At 40.7% G+C, this 21,755-nt stretch overlaps 1 pseudogene; it reads left to right on the top strand.

Moving 5' to 3' along the window:
- LOC124083220 (mRNA decay activator protein ZFP36-like) overlaps positions 1-20,229 on the top strand; it is a 173,395-nt pseudogene extending 153,166 nt beyond the window's left edge.
- Positions 20,230-21,755: the final 1,526 nt, after the last annotated feature.

Genomic DNA, 21,755 nt, shown 5'->3' with positions numbered 1-21,755 from the left:
TAAGGAAATGTCTCAATTTAACTTGCTAACATTGTACAAAATAAATAGACAAGAATCTGGAACCCTTCACTTCCCTCTCACATGACTGTCTTCTGGAGGGAACAGCCTCATGATTTTTCACAGTCTTGCTAGAGACACCTTCCTCGGGTGGGAGCTATCCACAGAAAAGTGACCCCATTCGTAGTGTTCTTGGGCACCACATCCAAGCTTCTCAGACTTTTCTCCACCCCAAAAACTTACCTCATCCTTGCCCTTTCTGCTAGATTCTTTTCAGTCAGGAAGCATCTGCAATACCTAAGAGCTCATTAGAAATACAGACTCTCAGACCCCACCCCAAACTACTAAATAAAAATCTGCATTTTATCAGGATCCCAGGTGACTTCCTTGCACATAAATGTTTGAGAGTCCAGTGCCATGGTACAGGTCCCTATTCCCAAGCCCTTTCCACCTAGTCCCCTGAGCTCCCCCTCTTCTTTAATTTATACCCCTAAAGGTTTTCCTAGTGAGCTTGTTATGGTTTCAATCACAAGTTTTTCCCCTTTGAAGCTAACTTTCTCTTGTGCTTTTTATTCTCTGGACTTACCCAGGTTTATCCATTCTCTTTCATTGCATTTGTAGTTCAGTTCAAACTGCGTTAATCACTTGTCCACCCTGTGCCAGGCACTCCTGTTTCAAAGGAGCCAAGACACAGGACTTGACCTCCAGAGGTGCAGTCAAGAAGGTGAGAGTCAGCCACTCTTTTGTCATTTATTCCAACAGTGAGTTCTGCCGTGCACTCTCCAAGGGCACCACACTTGACACAATAGCTTCACCTGCCAAAGTGGAGCAACACATGACAACAAACACATTGTAGCTACTGTGAGAAAAATGTCCTTTTTAGTTAGGAAAAATGCTTCACTCTCCTTTCTATTCTTGGATTATATAGTCAATGCCCAAAGCAGAAAAGAACACCAAGCACCGTCTTTGGTCTTGTATACTTCCCAGTTTCCTCCTGGTAAAACTCTTGCTCATGCATAGAAGACCCAGCCAGCATTTTACCAAATCAACAGTAGGAAAGTACATGGGTTCCCTAAAATCCTTGGGGTCAGATCTATTTCTTAGCCTATTTCACCAATATGACTACCCAAAGTATAAATATATGCTGTCTACTGAAGATGGCCATAAGATGTTATTCTCCCCATAAAACTGTAGTTTATTATTCCTGACTTTAAATTTTAGCTGGCACTGTGGCTCCCTGTGTTGTTTAGCTTTCTGTCACTATAATAAAATACCTGAGATACTTGACATATAAAGAGAAAGGTTTATTTTGACTCACTTTCATGTATTCTGTTGCTTTGGGCCTCTGATAAAGCAGCACACCATGGCAGGAGCACACATTGAAGCAAAACCATTTAACCTCATTGGCAGGAAACAAAAGAAACAAACATAGGGCCAGGCAGGTGTGGTGGCACACACCTGTAATACCAGTGCTTCCAGAAGCTGAGGTAAGAAGGTCACAAGTTCAAAATCAACCTCAGCAACTGAGCAAGGCCCTAAGTAACTTAGCAAGACCTTCTCTCAAAAAGAAAAAGGGCTGGAAATGTGTCTCAGAGGTTGAGCACCCTGGGTTCAACCCATGGTACTAAAAACAAGGAAGGAAGGAAGGGAGGGAGGGAGGGAGGGAGGAGGGAAGGGAAGGGAGGGAAGGGAAGGAGGAGGGGGAGGGGGAGAGAGAGAAGAAGAAGAAGAAGAAGAAGAAGAAGAAGAAGAAGAAGAAGAGGAGGAGGAGGAGAAGAAGAAGAAGAGGAGGAGGAGGAGGAGGAGGAGGAGGAGGAAGAGGAGGAGGGGGAGGGGGAGGAGGAAGGGGCCAGGGTCCCATAATCCCCTTAAAAGTCATGCCCCTGGTGATCTAAAGTCTTCCCACTAGGGTGGGGAGGATTCTCAGGAAAAGAGAAGGGAGACCAGTACAATAGAGGAAAGAGACCAGGACAGGGACCAATGGGAGGAAAGATATTAGGGAATGAAATTGACCCAATGATATAGTTATATGGTGTACATGTACAAATAAGTAATAATGAATCCCAATATTATATACAATTATAATGCACTAATTTAAAAAAGAACACAACTTCCTACTAGGTCCCACCTCTTAAAGGCCTTTAAAAAATGGGATTTTGAGAGAAGTTCACTCCATAGACATAGATAACTGAAACAATATACTTCTGAAAAATCAAACATGGTCTTGGAATCTCCAAAAGCTAATCCTATCAAAATCTATCTCATGTGAAAGAAAATAAACAATACTACTGGATAACCAGCCTGCAGTGTCAATTGATAGATCAGCTACAATTCCAGTACTGTAGAATAAACACAGTAACACTTAACCAAAAGAGGGTGATCAATAAAGGACAGGTGAGCCAGGTCCAGCTATGCTTCCTTCACAATGAGACGTGAATGCTTTCAATTGTGATCAGCAAATTCTCAGCCAGCTGCGATAATTGCCACCTTCCTCCATAAACTCACATGACATTTTCATCAAGGCTGAACTCCAACTGTGTCACACTGCTGAAGAGAAATAAAGACCCTACAAGAAACTGGTTCGGCTTCTTGTGGACATTCTTGAGAGGAAACTCCACAGACAATTGTAGCAAGGAGAGCTAGATCTTCAAGAATGAAAAAGCCCCAGCACCTTCCTCCTGAACAAGTAGGCTCACTCTTCAGGTCATACTCATTCACTCCCTTCCCAGGGATGAAGGAATAATAATGCACTCAAGACCTGATTAACCATGGGATGATTTATCTGAATTACTGACTGCAAAACAGTACCTAATCCACAGTTGGCAATGCCCCGGGAAAAGACACAAATAAAAACTTATGTCAAGATATAATCAGCCAAAATTAGGGGAGCAATTAAAGTAATTAGGGTATATTTATATGAAATTTAATGTTGCTGTTAAAAATTATGTTTAGGGAGAATATTGATGACATGGTATAAAGCTTCCTAGTTGAGTGATCCTGGACACATGATGTAAGCTTTGTGCACCTGTTTCCTGATCTATAAGGGGAAAAAACAGCTCTATATTTCATTAACTTTAAGATGCATGTTTCTTCACTCATACATTGCTGGTGGGACTGCAAATTGATGCAGCCATCAAAGCATTATAGAGATTCCTTGGAAAACTTGGAATGGAACCACCATTTGACCCAGCTATCCCACTCCTCAGTTTTTACCCAAAGAACTTAAAAACAGCATACTACACAGCCATATCAATGTTTATATCAGCACAATTCACAATAGCTAAATTGTGGAACCAACCCAGATGCCCTTCAGTGGATGAATGGATAAAGAAAATGTGGTATATATACACAATGGAACATTACTCAGCATTAAAAGAGAATAAATCATAGCACTTGCAGGTAAATAGATGGAATTGGAGAATATAATACTAAGTGAAGTAAGCCAATCCCAAAATACCAAATGCCGAATGTTTTCTTTGCTATGAGGAGGCTGACTCATAATGGCGATGGGGGTGGGGAGCTGGGAGGAATGGAGGAACTTTAGATAGGGCAAAACGGAGGGAAGGAAGGGAGAGGGCAAGGGGGTAGGAATGATGGTGAAATGAGTTAGAAGACATGAATGGTGTGAAAATACTTTGTGTACAACCAGTGACTTGAAAAATTGTGCTCTATATGTATAATATGAAATGAATTGTGTTCTGCCATCATGTATAATAAATTAGAATAAATAAATAATTTAATAAAAAATGCATGTTTCTTTACATTTTAACAACTATGAAAAAAGTCATAATTTATGATGACTTACAATTAGTTGGTAGTGTTTTTTCTCTCTCTCGGTGTATGTAAAATGGTGCATCCTAGAACCCAGGGCATCTTAGATCTGATGACAAGCTACTGTGCTAGGTTGCTACAAAGATTAAAAGAATTGAAACAGGTGAGTAAACTTAGAACTGTGCCTCACAAGGGCAAGCACTCAAAGAATTAGCTATTTTAACTGTTACAAATGGTAGCACTATTGCATACAGGTGCTTTCCATAATAGGAATCATCAACTGCCTGCAGGAGAGGGCCGAGCATCAGCGACAAGCAGTCCCAACCAAAATACTTCTGTCATTATTTAACTGTCTGGAATTCATATCACCTATCCCTTCCCATCCACAAAAGCAGAGCTTCTCAGTGCTGGTTACAGAGGAATCAACTGTGTTTTTTTTTTTTTCACAATGCCAGTGCCTGGGATCTAGAATACCACCTCCCTCATCTCCCCCCTCCATCATACACACACACACACACACACACGCACACACACATGTGCGCACACGCACACACTCACTCACAAATTCTCTCGTTTGACTGGCCTGGATATGGCTCTGTAATTGGGATTTTTAAAAGCTCCTTAGATGATTCTGACATGTACACAAGTCACAAAGCCACCGAATTAAATCATAAGATCATTGAGAGTCAAGGCTTTTCTGAAAGCAAACAAATACACCAGTGCAGTTAGGAGCCTGGAGTCAGTCAGGCCTAGGCGCAAGTCCCTGTTCGTCCTTGTGAAGCTCGTAGTCTCTATTTCTTTGTGCTTTAGAAATCATACTTACTGGAGCAGGGGATATAGCTCAGGGGAAGAGGGTCTGTTTACCACGCTGGAGGCCCTGGGTTCAATTCCCAGTACCACAAGAAAATAAATAAAAATAGGAATAATACCTACTGTATATGTTTGGGAGACAATGAAATGACACCAAACAAGCTGAACATAAACATAAATAAGTAAGTGTTTAATGGTGCATTGTTTTGGCCTTTTGGGCATCTACCCAGTGATTTGTCAGTGGAAGTGCTTAACAAACATTCACTGATTTGAATTTGAAGACTATAGAAAGACCCTCTCATGAGACAGAAAGCATGCAGAAGGTTTTTTAAGGAAAGGACGCCAGTGATAGGACACCACCTCTCTCATTCTCTCAGCCTAGACCTGATATGCCCCACATGGTGGGAACAGGAATAATGACACACCACACACTAGCAGGGCAGCATTCAACTCAATAATCACTGAGGAAAAGACCTTCAACCCCAAGACATCCCCACCATGTTCAGCATCCTGGAGAGGTAAACTGACAACTGACGTGCATCCAGTATGTTGGTTAGAGGCATAGCTTAAAGAATCTTTATGAACAAGTGGTGTTGAAACAAGAAAATATATGTGTTCTGCTACATGCATGGATATGACGTTCCTTTCCTTGGGAATAAACCCTGACCTCAAAAGCTGAGCAGAGAGATAAGGCACCCCCCCACACACACATACCCCGCCAGACCTCTCCATCCTGCGTGCCTGGGCCAGGAGACCAGCAGCCAGGAGTTGCCACGCTCCAGCAGTAAGCTATGCTATTGAGGGTATTCAGGGAAGTGAAACCTAGGTCCCATTTCTCCCGTCAGCCTCAAATTTTTATTTCTTGACTAAATAGAAGCTCTGCAGAAGAAAAGCAAACGACTTTAAAAAAAGGAAACAAAACTAGATTGGAAATCATTTGCTGCCCTCTTGTGGGCAACTTGGTCTTCCTTCTGCTGCTTTTCAAGACTAGAGACTAAATAGGCGAGATATAAATGGTGTCCAAAAGTGCTGCTCACCCCTGCAAAGGACCTGGAAAAATAGCCTTTCCTTCTGTTATCTCTTATCCCATGTGTGCCTGGAATTGGTCTAGTTCTGGTCTGAACTTGGGGTACTCAAAGAAGTCTCAATTATGTCCTTAGCGTTATAGGAAAGTGGGAAGGAGAAGAAGCAACACAAACTGACTTGTCTTAGTGTTTATAGTTTTCCTATGGTACAAATTTGGATTTGGGCTCCTGGCAAACCCTAGGCCAACCAAAGGTGGTGTAAGGCGAGAGATAACTAGTAAGATGCAATAATTCAGGAGCAATCCTTAGGTTTACATCTTCTTTAGGGTAGTGGTGGTCAGGGACTTAGACCCATTATGAAATCCTGGAACTGTGAAATCAACCAGACTCCAAGGAGAAGCAGAGAGGCACACACAAGCTTGGAGAAGAGGCTTTACCCTCTGCACTCCACTGTAGCCCAAGTCCTGTGCCCAAACAAGACTTTTAGCCCATCAGGAACTAAGAGAATTGTTTTCAGAAATGCTGAAAGCTATTCTCCCTGACTTGGAATGTATCCAAAGTGTGCATAGAAGTTGCGGTCCCTCTAGATATCACCCTATGCTAATGAAAGACTTAAGATTTCCCTGTTAGCCACCACACAATTTGCAACTTAACTAGTGACAGATAAATAAACCCAAACAGATTTTTTTTTCAAATTATTACATTCTTAATATATACATGAAATTTCAGATCTTACAAAAAAAATGCAACAGCAGAGAAAGACCTTAATGAAACAGTACTTTATTTACTATTATCTTTTTATTGATATATTACAGCACAAAGGCTACTAATACTTTTACAGAAATAGTGGTTTTAAAATAGCACTCATTCTGATCCCATGAGCATCTGCAACACAAAAACCTGCTTTATGAGCATCCTTCATCCCAAAATCATTCTTTTCACTGCACGTCTGGTAAGTGTAGAAATTCATCAATAAATTTATTTTTGCCTTACTTGATTGACTGTCTTCACATTGCATAGATATCACTTCATCTTGATGATTCTTTAAATGGAGGATTCATTAAACTCACACCTGATTGTATCCACACCTGGAAACTCATTTGATTGCCATATTTCACAGATGCACTGTTCAATATGGTAGTCACCTGCCATGTTTGTCTTTTTAAATTGATGTTTTAAAGCATTCAAAATTAAAGTTCCTTTACTGCACTAGCCACTTTTTAAGTGCTCAGTAGAGACACGTGACTACCATATTGGACAGTGCAAATATTGAATAATTCCAAGATTGAAGAAAGTGCTCTTGAATATAGAACATTGTTGAAATCTTTGGCAAGGCAAACAAAATCCATTACAGCCTGATCTCATCTGCCTTTATACTCCAAATATCCCCACTACATGGCCCCAATCCCACGACTCCTACTGACTTCCCTGGGATGTCTCCCTCTATGTTCCACTTGCACTACCTGTAATCTACTTACCGATCCTTTAAGACCCAGGTTAAACATCACCTCCTTCCTCTCTACAGCTTTCCATGATCCACCTTCTCCCACTACACAACTATGATGTACTCTTCAACTTGCAATGAAATTTCATCTTGATAAACCCATCGTAATTTGAAAATATTTTAAGTTGAAAATATGCTATATACAAATACACCTAACCTACAAAACACCATAGCTTGGCAACCCAGTACACTGTAGAGAATCTCATGATCACATGGCTGGATAGGAGCTCTGGCTCACTGCCAAACTCAGAATCTTGAGAGAGTATCACACTGATACCCCATGAAAAGATCAGACTTCAAAATATGATTTCTATTCAGTGCGCATCATTTTTGCACTATCATAAATCTGAAAAATCCTAAGTTGAACCATGATAAGTTGAGAATCATCTATAGTCTTTTTTAAAATATTTCTTTTTTATTATTTACTCCTTGTGTGATGCTTTGCCCATCATTTGTCTCCCAAAATTTCATGTGCTATAAGCTCGGTTCCCAGTGTGAGACTAAGTAGTGAGGTAATGGATCCTTTAAGCAGTGGGTCTTAGTGGAAGGCAATTAGGTCAGAGCACTCCATCCTCATGAATGAATTAATAATAGTCTCCTGGAATGGGTTGAGTCTCACGAGAGTGAATTAGTTCTCCTGAGAGTGACTTGTTGTAATGTGAGTCCCCCCTGCATGCTTGGCCCTTCTGCACATGACCATTCCCTTTTTGCTTCTCTGCCATGTTGTGGTGCAGGCAGGAAGTCCTAGCCTGGATGCCAGCACCATGTTATTTGAACCCTCCAGCCAAACAGCTAAGTTAACGTCTTCATTTATAATTTACCTAATATTACGTCCTGTGTTATAGCACAAGATGGACTAATACAACTTGTTAATTTTTCTTAATATTTTACCAATATATGATATATCTTACTATAAAATCTTTTCTTATTTGATCATATTAATTTTATGAATGTCAATTTAAATTTTGGACAACTATTATTTTTAAAATAAAGATGATCTTTAATTCCATCCTAGAAATAGAGCTCTCCAAAAAAACTTTTGCATCCTCTATCTTCAGGGTCAGTACTCTAAAAGGAAAAAAAAAAGTGACCTGGGAAACAGGAAGCCTGAGATCAAATACTGGCTCTTCCCAAACTAGGTGTGTGATCTCTAGCAAGACATTAAACATCTCATTTTTCTCATTTATCAAGTGAGGGGTTGGGTCTGGTGATCTCTGAGTTCTTCTAGAGCCTTCGCCTAAGCAGGGGGCCATTGGGAGATGAAGGGTGAAACTAGAAGACATAAATACCCACTGTTCATAAGGAGACCTCAAGAGACTAAACCTAAATCTCTGCTTATTCTCCCCCCAATTCACCCAAGCTGGATAGCTTCAGGAGCTGTTGCCTCAGTCAAACCCCCAGACCCACCAGACTCATTGCCAAGTCAAGATTCACTGCTGGATAGCAATCTAACTCAGGCTAGGTTCTCAGACTTCAGCATCTGTAGTTAAGTTTCAAATACTAGAATTATTGGAGGCTCTTAAAGATGCTGAAAGAATCAAAGTAAGAAAAAAGAAATCAAATACTTTTAGTCCACCAACTCTATTGATTTGGCTGTCTTCTGAGATGTTTAGGTAAGGACTCCACTCAAATGTCATTTTCTAGAAAGGCTCTAGTCCCAGTCATCCCCCTTCATACCACCCCATGACTGTTCTTTGGAACTTTTATCATTATCTGAAATTATCTATCTTGTCTGTTTCCAGGTCTGTTATGCCCATACACACGCTAAAGTACAAGCTCCATCAGAGCAAAACTATATCTAAGGATTCCCTGGCACCTAGAATAACGACTGGTATGTGGCAAACCCATAATAAATATTTCATGAATGAAATGAATTGCATTCTGCCATCATGTGTAACAAATTAGAATAAATAAATAATTAAAATATATTTCATGAATCGATGAGCAAAGGAGATCAGTTAAATTATGGTAGAATCACTCCTACAGTATGACCAAGTTTTGTAGTATCTCTAAACTTCTTACTGATCCCTTGGTTACTGTTCAGCATTGTAGAGCAATTTGAGAAAATCTCTTCACTTCCCTGACCTTGCTCTCTTATGTACTAATAAGGCTACATTCTCACACATTCCATAAACACACTCTCTGTATATTATGCTGTACCTTATGTAGGCATCCTTGGGGGTGACTCACTTACAAAGCTTACCCTTCACTGAGAAGTCCAGGACATAGGAGCTGGGTGCTAGGGGCTCTGCATATGCATAGCAAAACATTGCCTTTCTGCCCGTTTGACCCAGAGCAAAGTGGGACAAATAGTAGTGGGGAGGACAGTAACCAAGGCAGCCCCAGAGACCTCCATGCCACCCAAGTCGCATCCGATTATTTCATTAAGAATTTTGAGGTAGAATAGGAAAAGCAAAGATTAGGAGTCACATTATCTCTAGAAAATATCACAACACTTATCACTGAATTGCCCACTCTCAGGTTTGGTTGTCCCATTCTTTTGTAGCTTTGTGAGATATAATGGAGTTCTTTCAATTGTTGTCTAGTCCTTATAATCAAATGGACTTTAACTGATCTTAGATGAGGTATACTCCTTTCCACTTTGCAGCACTTGATTCTGTCATGTGACATTTTATCTAACAGGTATTATTTTAACAGTATTGAAAATTATAGCAAAAATAAAATAAAACACTGATCAAAATTGACTGTTCACCTGTAGGAAACGGTCAGTGCACGGTGAAGTACAGGAACCCATCAAATGCAGGAATCTTGAAAGAGCTTCAATTGCTGGAGAAAATGGTAAATAAAAACCAAAAATAATCACATTATATAGGAACATCTGTAAGATTCAAATTCATGTTGTAATCATCTACATAATCAGATAAGAGGAGCCAGAAGGATCTGGCTACTTGGTGGTTTACAGAAAGAAACCTGAGAAAGTCAGCTGAACCTGCCTCGCTACAAATCCACATGAGCACAACATGAGGAAAATAATAAATTGATAAAATTTCCAGACCATCACAGATAATAGTGCTTCTGCAGACTGTGTGGATTAAATATTATCTCAAGCCTCATGCCCAAATCTCTTGTGGATGACAGCAAGTAGAGATCATCCAAGCGAGGCTCTACAACGATGACAGAGATAGAAGAATGTGACATAAAGAACCATTAACAGATGGGGTGGAGGGTGGCTTAGGGAAGGAAAGGCTTTGAGTGCCTAACTGCTTCATCACATGTTTAAAGAGCAAGCACATGAAAGTCATTCATTAGAACTCTAGTGGACACAGCAGGCTTTGTGAGAGAAAAATCACAGGAAGATAGAATTAAATCTAAAAAATACTTTCTTCCAGATCTAACCAAGAAGTGGGCTACTCTCCCTGGAAATATTTTCAAATATCTCAGGATGTTTAAAAAGTGCTTTTGTGTTGGTTGGATGGGTGGATGGATGGAGCAGACGGCATCCAGTCTCTGAATGCTAACATGCAGTTCTTTTTGTGGGGTCCTATCACTTACTGTCCATGTGACTTGAGGAAGTAAGTTGTTTTCTCTCAAGGTTTTCAGCATCACCTGTATGAAGAGACCAGTGAAATGGCTCCAAGATCCCTCACATTGCAAGACTCTGTGACTTAGAATGGAAAGGGGACAGGACATCTAAGTTGGAAGAAGGGTAGATCACAGAGAGCAGAAAAGAGGAGGTAGGGCACAAGGGGCCATCTCCAGCCTCTTTATTGTTCAGCTATTTTGATAAATTTCAACTGGTATTAATGTAAAGCATGTGGTTAATACCATAGTTTTAACTTCCAATTCAATTTTATTACTAAAGGCATCTTTTTCCAAACAAGGATTTCTCTGAGACTCATTGCATTTCCCCATTGTATTCATCACATATTAAAGGTTTCCAGGAGCCCCTAAATTTCCCATTTATGCAGATGCTCCCATTTGGTATGCTAAAGGTACTTCATTGCCATTCGTTATGAATGAGCTACAACAGTACTGCAACAGCGCTCGGCAAACAGCTCCTGACTTTCAGGTGTCGTTACATGCAAGTTAAACTAAATGGATGAATTTTTAGCAGGAATAATGTAGTTCATGTTGACATTATTCACAGCTTTCCCAAGAAGACAAGTATTAATCAGACAACACTCGTGTAGGTCTTAGTATATAAATATTTGGGCGTCTGGCTAAACAGTGCCCTAACCTTTAAAAGGCATATAGACCTTATGCTTTAAATAGGATCATCAGTATAAAGGGCAATTTAGGACAAATAAAAGGAAGAATTCTTTGCACAGGAGTATGGATATATATGAAACCCATTATCTTAAAAGTTTGAACAGCATAAAAATAAAAATAAACCCAAGAAGTATTTAAATAAGTCAGTAATCAATCACAAAGTGCTCTGAATTGGTCTTCAAAACCATTCAGGCAGTGCTACATGGTGGTACACACTGTAGTCCACTGACATGGACGGGTGGGGAAAGAGTAAGGCTTGAGCCCAAGAGGTTGAGCCAGCCTGGGCAACATAATGAGAACCCATCTAAAAAAAAAAAAAAAACATCACCCATGTGTCTATATTCCTTCTATCCCTTCTGTCCCAACTTAGACACATATATTTCTTGAATCCCCTGAAGAAAGTATACAATATAGCAATATAATTTGGCTAATATTGAGCCCCAGTTCTCCACCTCCTTCCCTCCACCCTCTGGTCCCCATCCTTTTCTACTAATCTCCCTTTCCTTTTCATGCAATCACCCCCTACCTTTCTTTTCCTTATTTCTTTCTAGCTTCCATATATGAGAAGAAAAAATACTACACTTGACCTTCTGGGTCTGGCTTATTTCACTTCACATATTGTCCAAGTTCCATACATTTTCCTACAAATGACAGAGTTTCATTTTTCTTTAGAGTTGAATAAAACTTCATTATGTATATGTACCACATTTTCTTTATCCATTTATCTGTTGATGGATAACTAGGCTAGTTCCATAGTTTGGCTATTGTGAATTGTGCTATTATAAATATGGGGGTGCATGGATTGCTATAGTATGCTGACCTTAATTCTTTTTTTAAAATATTTTTTATATGTATAGACCTTTATTTTATTCATTTACTTATATGTGGTACTGTTAATCGAACCCAGTGCCTCACACATGCTAAACAAGCACTCTACCACTGAGCCAGAGCCTCAACCCCTGACTTTAATTCTTTAGGATAAATATCAAGGAGTAGTACAAGCTGAGTCATAAGGTACTTCCATGCCTCTACTAGTCAATTTCTAAGCTAGGCTTCTTGGCAGTCTCCTTGTCCATTTGCCAGATATCTTTTCACATATACATATTTTTAAAAAATTATCTTAGGGAGCTGGGGACATGGCTCAGTGGTAGAGCACTTGCCTAGCATATGCAAGGCCCTAAGCTTAGTCTCCAGCACTATCAAAAGCAGACAAACAGAAAATGATCTTATTTAGTTCCTTCAAATCACTAACACAGAATAGAACACAAAGCCAGACACAGTGGCAAATGCCTATAATTCCAGTGAGTTGCAAGCCTGAGGCAAGAGGATCACAAGGTCAGGGTCAGCATTGGCAACTTAGTGAGCTCCTGTCTCAAAAAAAAAAAAAAAAGTTTTTAAGGTTAGGACTGTAACTCAGTGGAAAAGCACCCTTGGGTTCAATTCTCAGTATCACAACAAAACAAAAACAAATAAAAAATATAACATGAGGTGAGCAATAAATATCTATTGATTGGTTGACTATATGATTGATTGTGATTTTTATATGTGGATGTTAGTTTCATTCCAGGTTATTAAAAGAAAAGAACATTTGGAAATACCTCTACATGTTAAAGAAATATCTTCAGGATACCTCAGAATCTCACTTCTGAGACAAATTGCATGACCACATTAACCAGTTAGTAGACTAATTTTCATTATCTTATTTTTCAATGATAAAGGAGGAAACAGGAGCCTGTGAGAAGGAAGAGAAAAGATGGAGCTGATTGGAGCAGAGCCCTTAGTTCCTCTCACATGGATCCTGAAAAAAGATACCAGAGTCCTCCCGTTTAAGTGAGACAATCAGTGATCTTACAACCATTAGTCCACTTAGAAAATTATTTGGCTTTCTTTCACAGGTACATGCTACATTTTATAGGATGTAAAATTAGGTCTGTGACCTCACCTTCAACTAAGGCCCTAAGTCAATAAGGCACCAGTGAATCCCAGTCTCCCTGGAGAGAGCATGGATCACCTAAGCAGGTCTAGCAGAGGTGGGTGAGGGCTGGGGTGGGATCAGGGGGTTCCAATCATCTCAAATTTAGTAAGTGAGGCTTAATGAAGCAATCAAAATTTTGGCTAAGCTTATATTTTAACATAAAGAGAGACAGAGATAATGGCACCATCTTAAAGAGAATTTTCCAAAGAGAGAACTTTGGAAGAGTGGTAGAGTCATAAAAGATCAGCTAGAGGAGATGCATTTGTATGATTTACAAGCACTACTGGGTGACAAATCTCTAGTACTAGGGAGACTCCCAAAGGCCCATTAAAGTACCCACAAGAGTGTCACCTGTAAGTATCTATAGTCATTTTGGTGATAGGTAATTTAGACATGCCATTCAAGTTCCTCTTCCTTCCTCTTCCAACTCTAAAAGTGTCAAAAACACTGGTTAATTAATACATATGTGGGGTGCGATAGGGGTAGGAGATAGTTGATAGAAGAAAGAAAAGTACCATTCTCTTCTTCTGATGGAGATCCAAGCAAAGCAGGAACCAGGTTCAATACGAATGCAATTCAGAGTTTTGATGACTACACTTGACTGGACGTATAATAGTGGAACCACAACATTTAGAGGAACTAAAAGATATCCCTCCAGCTTTTCATTTTCTAAGAGTAAGCTTCCCTGAAATGTTATCTATCATCAGAGGGGAAAACAGCCCCCATAGATTTACTTAATAATTGTACTTGATATGTCTGCTTTTATGCTACTAATTACATATATAAGACAGCATAGGGAGAAAACTAAAAACAATAATATATCCCTATGAATTCAAATTTCTAATATCAGGAAAGAGTCATGGAAGGCAAAAGAAAAAGTAAAAGAAAGTGAGTTATCTCCTATCAACCAGGAATTTTACCCTCCATCTTTGTATGCAGAGATCAGTCTAAGTTCTTTAGTGCTACTAATGAAGGAAAGAATCCATCACTAATTTACTCCGCTTCCTATAGGTTGCAAAAACTGATAGCTAAAAGGAATAAAAGATTTCAAAAGAAATCCATAAACAGCTTAATGTATATAGTCTCATTATTTCCATCCAACACAAAGAAATAGTTGATTGTGCTGTGTTTTGGTAATCAGAGGTGAAGACACCTAACACCAAACCTGCCAACAAAAGAATGTATTGGGCAACGTAAGGGTATGGGGGTGAAGAAAAACATGGTGGCAACCATGGGCAAAATTTGGAATTCAGAACCATGGTGTATGTATGCCAAAAAAAACAGGAGCTATTTGAATTATGAAGCTATAATTCCATCAAGGGATGCTGAGGACTGCATAAACCACTTGAGCCTACAGAAATTATTACCCATATTTCAGGCACCTGTAGTTTGTTTTGAGTCATTTACTAGCTGCCTTTGCACAGTGTGTTGTATCAAACTTTAAACTTTGGATATTTCTTTGCAATTTGATTTGTCTTTAACCTGAGAATCTATCCATTCCTGTAACAAACCTTTATTGAGCGTTTACCACATGTATCGTGCTGTGGGGAGAAGTGGATTGTACAGTCCTCCTTGGACCTCCAGCTGCTGCAGTCTTTAAACCTTGAAAATTATCCAACACCAGAAGTCAGATATTCCTATATCCAGTGAGGAACTCCTGCCTGGAGAATAATACCTATCCTCAATAACAGAAAATAAAGCAAACATTTAATCAGGACAGAACCACAAAAGTCTGGGGGTGGAGCTCCCAGAGTGTTTCATCCCTGGGGATCTGTCTATGCAGTTTTCCAGGACTCCACTCATAGGGGAAAGCTGCTGAGTGAATGGGAACGTTGCTTTTAAGAGGGAATCCCTCAGTTGATGCTAAGACATAAGGTACATACACACAACCAACCCATACTTCCTGCCCCCAAGCAGCATAATGCCATGGAACAAAACAAGGTCCTTCTTTACCTCAGATGGCTCCCATGCCCACTCTGACACTTTAAAGACACCTTGTTGCTTCCTTCAGCTCTTCAGTGCTAATACTACTTATCTAAGATGCTGGTGGTGGAGAGAAAGTTCTTGACAGTGTGAGCTGTCTCAGTAGGATGAAACTGTAGCAGGACCTTACACTTACTAATTAGAATTCAGGTCATGTGGTGTGTAGACCACCATGTCTTAGACATTCTGTCTTCTGAAAATATTTTTAATCAAAGAAAGACATGTTTTCTTTTTTCAATGCTAGAGATAAGGCAGATCTGAGGTGCTATGATTTGGAAAAACAAGTTAACTGCCAGTACTATATGGGTAGGAGAGCAAGGCAGAGGAGCACAGAGCCTAAAAGGACACTGCCAAGAGCCCTCTCTATTTCCAGGACGGAAAGTCTGTATCCACTATGGTGTCCAAAGCATTTTGTTTTGTTTTGTTTTGTTTCCATTAAGTGGAGATCTTTTTTTTTTTTAATTGGTTCTTTTTACTTATACATGACAGTAGAATCCATTTTGACATAAATATAAAAGCATGAAATATATCTTGTTCTAATTCAGTCCTCATTACCTCTCCTTCCCTTTCCCTTCCCCTACCCTCTTCTCCCTTCCCTCTATTGATCTTTCTGCCATTTACCTATATTTTTTGATTAATTTCTTATAGATGTACATGATAGTGAGATATATATTCATATATGTACATAAGAAATTAATGTCAGATTCATACCACTCTTTTCTTTTCCCATCCCCCCTCCCTTTCCTTCATTCCCCTTTATCTACTCCAAATCTTATTATCAGCAAGTACTTTTGCTGCTGTGACCAAAACATCTGACAAGAACAACTTAGATGAGGAGATGTTCATTTGGGGCTCACAGTTTCAGAGGTATCAGTCCATCGTCTGCTAACTCCATTGCTCTAGGCCCAAGGTAAGGCAAAACATCATGAAAGAAAATCATGGTAAAGAAAAGCTGCTCAACTCAGGACAGCCAGAAACAGAGAGAGAAAGCGAGGAGCCAGGGACAAAATAAATAATAATCAAGGCATATCCATGGCGGCCCACTTCCAGTGGGTCACCCCACCTGCTTATAGTTACCACCCACTGGGTCCATTCAAATTAGTAAACTATCAAATGGATCAATCCACTGATTAGGTTACAGCTCTCATAATCTAATCATATTACCTCTGAACATTCCTGCATTAATACAGGAACTTTCAGGGGACACTTCATATCCAAACCATACAATATTTAATCTGAATTTTCTGTTCATATCTTACCTCATATTTGATTTATCTTTATATACACGAGTGCTTTTCAGAGAAACTTGACCAAAAGAAATTAAAGCTGGAGACCCAAGAGGGCCAGTGGTGGAATTCAGTCTGAGTCCAGAAAGAAGCTTGAGAACCAGGGGAGCTGATACATGAATCCCAGTCTGAAGGCAGCAAAAGATGACATTAAATGTCCCAGTTCAAGTAACAAGGCAGAAGAAAGAAAGTGGGGAGACTCCTCCTTCCTCTACCTTTTGTTGTATTCAGATGCTTATGGATTGGATGATTTCCAACCACAATCTACTTTGGGCCATCTGTTTTTTCTGATTTAATCAATTTCTTCATAAACATGTGGAGAAATTCCTTTAGGCTACATATCTAGGAATAGTGTTGGGTGTGCATGTCTTCAGCTTACCTAGATATTGCTGAATTGTTCTTCAAAGGCCTTGGACCAGTTCAAACTCCTTCTACAGTACACCAGTTCCTGTAGTGCTAATCTTTCTCAGAAACAGCCTCACAGTCATACTCAAGAACAATTTTTAATCTAGGCACACCATGGTCTATTCATGGTCTATTCAACACAAAATTAGCCATCACTAACCATCAATAATTCACTGTCAAAGAAATGAATACCCACAGTGACAATAATAGTAGTCGGGATTACAATGGTAGTGTCTGTCTCACAGGGTTGTTGTGAGGATTGAGCAAGTTAATATATGTAAGTTTCCAAGAACACTGTGATTGGTACATAGTAAGAAATATGTAAATGGTAGCTATAATTGCTTGATTTTGGCCAATAAACTGTTTCCAGTGCTGCAAGAAATGTCAAAGCAGGAACTGAAATCCGAATCCAGAGCAGCAATATTCGACTTCAGGGAAGGATGGAAGAAAGTTTGAGCTTGAAGATATCAAAGATCAACCTGCAACCCCCTCATTTTATATACGAGGGTACCAGAGACATGTCTCAGGAGTAACTTTGACATTATCTTAAAAGACATTTCAACATTATGAAAATGTAAGTTGCTAATAATTGTTATTCTCTTTCCATCCCATTTGCTTCAACTCTCCTTTCAGAGTGGTAGTTTTGCTTTTATCCCCATCATAAATTCCAGTCCTACATCTCCTACTGAATCCTCAAATTCAGTGTGCCTAAAACTAAATCCCTCTTTCCCCGCAAGCCCATTCCCCCTTTTCCACATGTCCCATAACCCACAGCAGCATCTGTGGGCAGCAGCGTCACCAGCATCATCTCCCTCCCCTAGGGCTCAGCACATCCAAGGAGTCCCAGTATTTCCCTGTGCACGGTGGCTGTTCTGTCCTCCTCCCATTCTCTCCACCCTACCTTACCCTATTTCATGCCTCAGGCCTCACTCAGAGTCACTGAAATTCAATCCAGTTGCTTTGCCACAGCCTCTTCTCTGACTAGGCTACATCAGAGCCTTCCTTGGATAAATCTTATTTGCATAAATACTCTTTCATCTTTTAGTCCCCTGCTCAAAAAAACCTCCTCACATTCACTAGGATGGCTTCCAAACAGTCTGGTCCCCCGAGTCCTTCCTCCCCACTTACCCCCTACCCATGCTTGTGCCACCAGCCAATCTGGACTCTCCAACATTGCTGGACTAGAATTTCTCCTTTCTTCCTGTGAATGCAACAACTAAAATTGGAGGGCAGCCAGCAAGGACAGAAAAGGAAGGCACAGGGCTCCCATGCAATAAAACCACACCAAGAGGCAGGGTCGAGAAGGGCCTGGGACTGCTGGCTCCACACGCTGTCCTCTTCTGACTCTCCTCCCCTTTTTTGAGGCTGCCTTCGATGTCTGTTTGAACCAGGATAGGATACATTGCTAAGCATGAGTTACCCAGTGTGTTTCCCCTGGTCACTCACTCCCATCCTAACAGTCCCTCCACTGGGGACAACTCCCCTACACCTTCATAATAAGCACACTGACACCAAAATAGAACAGGTACCTTTTAGGCACACAGAGCAGGGAAGTCCTTTTTTTCCCATGAAGGGAAAAAAGCTGCTTCTCTTTCCTCTTTGTTTTCCAAAGTCCCCTTTCATCCAAGGGATAAGCTGCTTTCACCTTGGCAGTTTTTAAAAGAAAAGTCTGTTGCTAAAAGGCAACAGCCCAGTTGGGAAGTGTTTAACGTGGGATGACAGTGGCATCATCTACAAACAAAATGGGCAGCTCCTGAGAGGGCAGGAAGACTAGCTCTTCTGCCTCTCCTAATGGAGAATAGATGGACGAAAATATGAAAATAAATTCAAGATATTCAATACAAGTGGCAGCAAAGCTTTCATCCTGACGCTTCTAAGAGCGAAGCCCCAAGCAAAGGCAACCACCCCTTCCCTCCAGTGACTTCTAAAGGCCAGGAGAGCGGGCTCCTCCCTAAGACCAGGACCCCCAAGCAAATTCGAGGAGAAACTGGAGCCAACTAAAGTTGAAGTAGGTGTGTATTTGTCCCAAGCCATTTCTGATTAGGGCCCACATTACTAAACAGAGCTGAATGGCTAGGATTTCTAGGTCAAGAGAGATAAGAGGTCTACAAGGATAAAAACCATATCACCTCTGGAATGTGGGGTTAGGAGTTTCTCTCATTTTCTACTTAATAGGCATTCTTATAACTGGAGTGGGGGAGGAATTTTGGACGTTATCTGATTGTAATTTGCTCTAAATGCTAAGAAGTTAATATTTTAATATTAGTTGATCAAATTTTAAGATGCAGAGACTGACTTCAGCACTCCACTGCCATCTATCGCTGAGCATACGACCATGAAGAAAATGAGTCCTCTGGACTCTGGAGCCTGAATTCATATGACTGCAGCCCGTCTGGTGTCACCTCCTGCCTGCCTGGCTGCTCTACCAGCCTGATGGAGGGCCACTGCTGTGGCTGGATTCCCCCACCCACTAGTTTTAAGAACACCAGAAAATGTTTTCTGGTGTTCTTAAAAACCCCTTGTTCCCCACCCAGGTCCCTGAGCAATCGCCCTCATCCACTTCACCTACTGCCAACCCTACCACCTCCTCCCGATCAAGACTGAGTTGTGTCAGACATTCTCAGTGAGCGGGTGCTGCCGCTATGGAGCTAACTGCCAATTTGACCATGGCCTGGGTGAACTGTGCCAGGCCAATCACCACCCCAAGCACAAGACAGAATCTGCCACAAATTCTACCTCCGGGGCTGCTGTCCCTACAGCTCACAGTGCCACTTTATTCACAACCCTAACCAGGACCTGGCAGCCCTTGGTCACCCCCCTGTGCTGCTCCAGAGCATCAGCTTCTCTGGCCTCCAAACCTCTCCACCACCTGGCAGGCCCTTCCCAGTCCTCATGTTCCTTCTTGCCCTCCAGCTCCCCATCACCACCTGGGGACCTTCCTCTTTCACCTTCTGCCTTCTCTGCCTACCCTGGGATCCCTGTGGCTAAAAGGGACTCCCACTCGAGCCTGTTGCTCCTCTTGCCAAAGGGCCACTCCTGGCAGCATCTGGGGGCCCTTGGGTGGCCTGGCTCAGAGCCCTTCTGCACACTATCTGGGATCCGACTCTGATGAATATGCGGACAGCAGCAGAAGCCTGGGGGGATCTGACTCACTGTCTTTGAAGCTGAGGTTTTTGAGCCACCTCAGTCACCTGCAGCCCCAGGACAACTCCTATCTCCAATTGTATCTCTGTTTCTGAGTGACAAATGTCTGCCTAGTACACATCAGCTGGATCTGATGTGCTGTGGGAACTTGGGGGATTCCTAATTTAATCAGGCAGCCCTCCATCCTCATTTCATAATGCACTAACCCACTCCCCTGTGCCACCCTGGGCAGGCCCCCAGTGTGCAAGCTCAGTGTTCATGGTGTTGGGGAACAGTGTTTTCTGGTGTTCTTAAAAACATGTAGCATATTTGAGGGAACCAGTGAGTCCTCTCCCTTGTCCAACTCTCTCTTGGAATCATTTGTGCTGTGAATAGTAGGCTCCTATGGTCTATTCCCATTTTTTTCCTAGACCTGAGGTTCCAGTATTTGGTGATTGGAGCCTCCGGGAGGGAGAATCCTGGTGCTCAAATTTCCCTCCACAAGCACGTAGCCAAAGTCATTGCCAAACCACTCCTCCCAAGCCAGTGGGTCCTTTATTTATGACAACTTTATTTATTCTAATAAGATTTTATAGTTATTTATATATAATGAGTCATCTGCTTCCCTTGTATTTTCCTTTTTTTTGTAGTATTGGAAACATTGGTATAATTATTGTAAGTATGCTATAATAATACATTAAGTAATATATATTGGGCTGGGGATGTGGCTCAAGCGGTAGTGTGCTCGCCTGGCATGCCTCGGTCCAGGTTCGATCCTCAGCACCACATACAAACAAAGATGTTGTGTCTGCCGATAACTAAAAAATAAATATTAAAAAAATTTTTTAAAAAGTAATATATATCATCTTAAAAGTCTATTTTTGTAGGGTTTTTTTTCCAAAATGTTTAAATAAAAGTAATCTCTGTGAAAAAAAAAATTAAGATACAATTTCAAAAATCATTTATGTCTCTATAGACCCGGACCTGCCAAACTATCCATGGAGGTTCCTTGCCAAACATTTATGTGTGGGACACTTAAATATAAGATTTGTATTTCCAAAGCCTCTCTGTGCCTCTCTGACCCCAAGATGTGTTTTGTGTATATCTTAGCCATGTTACTGTATGCAAATTTACTTCCCCAAACTTCTTTCTTCATCTGTAAAATGGGAATTATAATTACTTTATTTGAAAGTTATGGGAACTCCTTGAGACGGTATTTATACAAGGGCACATTGGTCTATTATAGGGCCTAGCAGCAGCAAAAGCCTTAAGATGTATCTCCAACACTGCTTTTTCTCTTCTTCCTCTACCAGGGTTATCACTCCTCACAATGCTCTGAGGGACACATTAGGCATAAAGTCAAAGCAGGAGAGAATAGGATGGTATATTCCAGAGACCCATGTTTCTTCATTAAAAAAACACTCATTTGAAATTCTATCAGAAAGTTACATGCCTAAAAAATTCATTACCTTGTTCTAATTATACAAGAGCCTTACAACTAAAATATTCTCCTAATCATCTAAGAGACCACCACTTAACAGTATATTAGATGCAAAAATTTCAGATTTTTCCCAAGGGTATAAAGTTTAAACATTCAAATTTGCAAAAGGGAAGTGAATTGGAATGAAGACATTCACAGCAAGCTC

Source organism: Marmota monax, unplaced genomic scaffold (assembly GCF_021218885.2).
Source record: "Marmota monax isolate L192 unplaced genomic scaffold, Marmota_monax_Labrador192_F-V1.1 WCK01_AAM20220418_F8-fsc00013, whole genome shotgun sequence".
Taxonomy (NCBI): domain Eukaryota; kingdom Metazoa; phylum Chordata; class Mammalia; order Rodentia; family Sciuridae; genus Marmota; species Marmota monax.
This window is presented reverse-complemented; position numbering and strand designations above follow the sequence as displayed.